Below are 5,000 nucleotides of genomic sequence, written 5' to 3'. Positions count from 1 at the left end.
TATTTATTTCCTTACGGCAGTGACATAGAAAGTTCAGGCTTGGCCGAACACCGGTCTCCCCACGTGACCGGTGTTCGGCCAAGCCTAACCTTTCTTTCTTGGTTCGACTACCATCCGTGCAACATCTATATTCCTCCCAGCGTCTGTCAAATCTTATGTCCCTGCCGTAAGGCTTTACTTCCACACACACCAGCCTAATTCAATTCGTCCTTAGTCGAAAGACACCTATTGTTATGTCCTGTTGTTTGTATTTGTAATTGTGTAACATTCTCCGTTTTTTACCGTCCGTGTTTTCGTATACATTCGCTGCTTTCTTTCAAGGAATCTGATGCTCTTAGCTTAGTTTTTCCTTGAGGCTAGCCAGATTGGAGCAATCTCGAGTATAACCAGCCGAAATTGCAAGGATACTCTGGAACTCGACTGAGGATAGAAAACTCTGAATGACCCGTCCTTGTTTTCTTTGTATCGTCTATCTGGATGTTTTGTTGTCCCCTTTCTTGTATTTTTTATATATATATATATAAAAATTTAGCGGCGTACGTACACTTTGGTCTCTTATATGTAAGTATATATATATATATATATATATATATATATATATATATATATATATATATATATATATACATCACTCACACAAACACACACATGCGTGTGTGTTTGTGTGTCTATGCTTGTCCCCCAACCATCGCTTGACAACCGATGCTGGTGTGTTTACGGCCCCGTAACTTAGCAGTTCGGCAGAAGAGATCGATAGAATAAGTACTAGGCTTACAAAGAATAAGTCTTGGAGGCGATTTGTTCGACTAAAGGCGGTGCTCAGCATGACCGCAGTCAAATGACTGAAACAAGTAAAAGAGTAAAAGAGTATCTATCTATCTATCTATCTATCTATCTATCTATCTATCTATCTATCTATATATATATATATATATATATATATATATATATATATAAATGTATGTTTCTTTGAGAGTATATGCCTCTCCTTATATATGTGCGCCTATGCACATTTGTTTATATTGTTGATCGAGCAAAGCTATGAAAGCCGTTCCATCTATGACCTTTCCATCTTATCTTAAATGATGGACTACATAGTAGGCTTTCTGCGCCCCCCCCTTTTGCTCTCCTCTAAAGTGTCCAAGTGTGATTTCAGAGAGATTTGTCTTCTATTTCTTATACAATATGCTTTTCTGTGTATGGATGTATGTGCGCCTAGTGTCACCTTGTGTATGTATGCACGTTTACATGTTTGTGTTTGTGCCTGTGTGTGCTTGTGTATATGCGTATGTATGTATGTATGTATGTATGCATGTATGTATGTATGAATGTATGTATGTATGCATGTATGTATGTACATATATATGTATGTGTGTGTGTGTTTGTGCTTGTGTGTGTGTGTGTGTGTGTGTGTGTGTGTGTGTGTGTGTGTGTGTGTGTGTGTGTGTGTGTGTGTGTGTGTGTCTGCGTGTGATCGCAGATCAATGTGAGACGAAGTGTTTTGCTGAAGCACATAATGCACCACAAGGTCCAGGAATTGAAACGACGATCCCAGGAACTGAGACGACGATCTCCCTGAGTACAGCACCAATAACCACCAGGTCATAAGCTCTCATACGTATTTATATAAACATATGTGTGTGTGTGTGTGTGTGTGTCTGTGAGTGTCTGTGCGCGCGCGCGCGATTGCGCGCGTGTGTGTATGAAGGAGGTTGAAGTCTCGCTACTTCAGTCCTTTGCTAAGCTGACAGGTCCTAACAAGACTCGATAGTATTTCTAAAAAAAACTCTACTACTTTCTTTCATGACACACACCTCCTACACCTCAAGCCTCTGAGCTAATCTGCACACCTAACCCCATTCAGCCCAACCCCCCACCCTCCACTTTCGTCTACTCCCCTTAATATGTTTTCTTACTCAAGTTCGTACAAATCTACCCTCGTTTCTATTGAAGTGGGAAAGCAACACAGTCGCCACCAACACGCCAAATGCACCTTTCTTTTTCTGTACGTCTGTTACTCTCACCGCAGCTCCGTTACATACAAACAACTATCAGGGACCAGTAGAGACTTGCAGTTTAATAAAAGGGGACAAGTTCTGACAATGCAATCAAACAAGGGGCATAAAAAAAAAAGATAAAGACTAATTATTATTATTATTATTATATATATATATATATATATATATATAGTTCAAAAACACAATAACAAAAAAACAAAAAAACAACAAGGTGAGGACGTGATATGGATAGTATTATTGGACGCTCAGGAAAGGAAAGAGAGAGTGTATGACGTTTCGGGCGTAGCCCTTCGTCGGAAAGATGGAAAGTTCGGAGAATGGAAGAACGGAGAAAGAGGAAAATGGTACCGATGCCCACGAGGTTACATGATGAAAAGACCGGAAGAGGACGTGGTGGGGGAAAAGTTCTTTCTAAGATGGGAGAGTGAAAAAGGGAGATGAATATCGGTGCGCGTGCGTAAGTCTGCGAGTGTGTGTGTGATAACAGAACGTGTGTGTGCGTATGTAGGTGTGTGTGTGTGTGTGTGTGCATGGTTTGGTGGTTTATCTGTTAGTGTGTTTGTGTGTGTGTGTGTGTGTGTATGACGTAGTGGAAGAAATTAGTAGCAGGACTGGTTAGTGGACGCTGTAGACAGTGTAGGTAGAAGGTCAACAGGTGGTTGTTTGGGTGTGTGTGTGTTCGTGTTTGTGTGGGGTTGTCGGTGTTAGGTACGTGTACGTGTGTGTGTGTATTTTGTATGTGCGCGTGTGTGTATGTGTATGTTTTCTGTGCGTGCGTGTGTGTTTGTGTGTATGTGTATGTTGTGTGTATGTGCGTTGCTGTGTACGTGTGTGTGCGTGCGTTTGCTATTGTATATGCGTGTGTTGTTTATGCCCATGTGTGTATGATTGTATGCGTGTCTGTGTGAGTGTGTAGTGTTGGTGAGAAGTGTGTGTGTATGTGGGTGTGTGCGTGTGTGTGTATATGTGTGGATGTGCGTGTGTGTGTGGGATTGTGAGTGTTAGGTACGGGTGTGTGTGTGTGTGTATGTATGTCTGTATGTGTTTCCGTGTGCGCGTGTGTGTATATTTTTTGTGCGTGCGTGTATGTGTATATTGTGTGTATATTGTGTATGTGTATATTGTGTATGTGTATATTGTGTATATATGTGTATATTGTGTATATTGTGTATATTGCGTATGTGTTATGTATATGAGTGAGTATTGTGTATGTGAGAGGTGTGTGTGCATGTGTGTATATGTGTATGTGTGCCTGTGTGTATATGTGTATGTGTGTCGTGTATGTGTGTATGTGTGTGTGTGTGTGGTTTTATGTATGTGAGGGGTGTGTATGTGTATGTTTATGTGTGTGCGTGCGTATGTGTGCCAGGTATGTGTGTTATTTTGTGTGTGCACTCCTGTGTGTATGTGTGTGCATGTGTATGCGGCTGTGTATGTAGGCGTGCGCGTATATATGGGTGTGTGTGTGTATATATGTGCGTTCGGCTATGTGTGTGTGAGGGCGCGTATGTATGTTTGTCATGTATGTGGGCGGTATATATGTAAGGTGTGTGGGTATTTGTGCGTGTAGGTAGTGGTGAGATAAAAAGTAGAAAAAAGTAAGTCTAATAACAAGAGAATAATGGATATAATGTAAGGGGGACGAGGGGGGGGTTAAAAAAAAAAAAAAAAAAAAAAAAAAAAAATTATGTAAAGTGTTGCAGGGACGTAAAGGGGAGAGTCATAAGGAAGAGAAGGCTGTGTTGAGTCCGAAGGGGAAAGAAGAATTGAGGTTGAAAATGTAGCGTTGCTCCAAGTGGAGTCGCGAGGGAGTGGACCCATGGTGCAGGGCGAGGCCAAAAACGGAGATGTTAGAGGGAGAGTGGTTGGGCAGTTGGAAGTGACGGCCGACAGGGGAGTCCGAACCTAGCCGAACGTCCCTTAGGTGTTCGGTGAAACGGTCGGCCAGCCGGCGGCCCGTCTGCCCCACGTAGAGTTGGTTGCATAGGGTACATTTGATGCAGTAAATAAGGTTGGAGGAGGTGCAGGTGAAACTGTGTGGAATGTGAAGTGTTTGTAGGTTCGATCCGGTGACAGAGGTAGTGTTGGTGATGAAGGGGCAGGTGTGACAGCGGGATCTGGAGCACGGGAAGGAGCCGGGTGGGGGTGGGGAGGAAGAGGAGAAGGTACTGCGGACCAGTAGATCGCGTAGGTTGCGGGCGCGTTTGAAAGCGGATAGGGGTGGGTTGGGGAAAATGGGGTGGGTAGTGGGATCGAGCTGGAGGCGACGGAAGGCCCGTAGGATCCTCCGACGAAGGGGTAGGGTGGCGGGGTGGAAACGGAGTGGGAAGGGGGTACGGTTAGGGGATTGGTGTGGGGGAGGAGAGAGGGCGGTGGTGCGGTCGATTCGACGAGCGCGGGCGAGGGCGGATTGGACAAGGTGGGAGGGGTATCCTCGATGCATGAACAGACGAGCAAGATACTGGGACTGGGTCTCGAAATCCTGGTCCAGGCTGCACAAACGTCGGAGGCGGAGGAACTGGGAGTAGGGGATGGCTCGTTTGGTGTGGAATGGATGGGAGGAGGAGAAGTTGAGGTAGAGGTGGGAGTCAGTGGGTTTGAAGAAGGCGGAGGTAGTGAGAGAGTTAGAGGGGGGGTTGATGGAAAGAGAGATGTCGAGGAAGTTGACAGAGGTGTCAGAGATGGTGGAAGTAAAGTCAAGAGCGGGGTGGAAGTTGGAGAGGAAGGAGATGAAAAGGCAGAGCTGTTCGCGGGAGAGGGAGGTGGCTCCTATACAGTCATCTATGTAGCGACCGTATAGTTCCGGGGTCGGACCGGAGAATTGGGAGAATACTTGGGCCTCAATGTAACCAACAAAGAGGTTGGCGTAATTGGGCCCCATTCTCGTCCCCATCGCGACCCCAGATTCCTGTTGGTAGGTATCTCCGGCGAACGTGAAGCAGTTGAGGGTGAGGACGAGTTCTGCCAGACGAAGCAGGGTAG

General features: G+C 45.1%; 1 long non-coding RNA gene across 1 annotated transcript in view; it reads right to left on the bottom strand.

The window, feature by feature from the left end:
• The window catches only part of LOC149134499 (uncharacterized), a 28,135-nt gene that overhangs the window by 1,544 nt on the left and 21,591 nt on the right, over window positions 1-5,000 (bottom strand). The window lies entirely within an intron of this gene.

Source organism: Octopus bimaculoides, chromosome 8, assembly GCF_046866305.1.
Source record: "Octopus bimaculoides isolate indiv1 chromosome 8, ASM4686630v1, whole genome shotgun sequence".
Taxonomy (NCBI): Eukaryota; Metazoa; Mollusca; class Cephalopoda; order Octopoda; family Octopodidae; genus Octopus; species Octopus bimaculoides.
The sequence above is the reverse complement of the archived record's forward strand: the minus strand, read 5'-3'. Positions and strand labels throughout refer to the sequence as shown.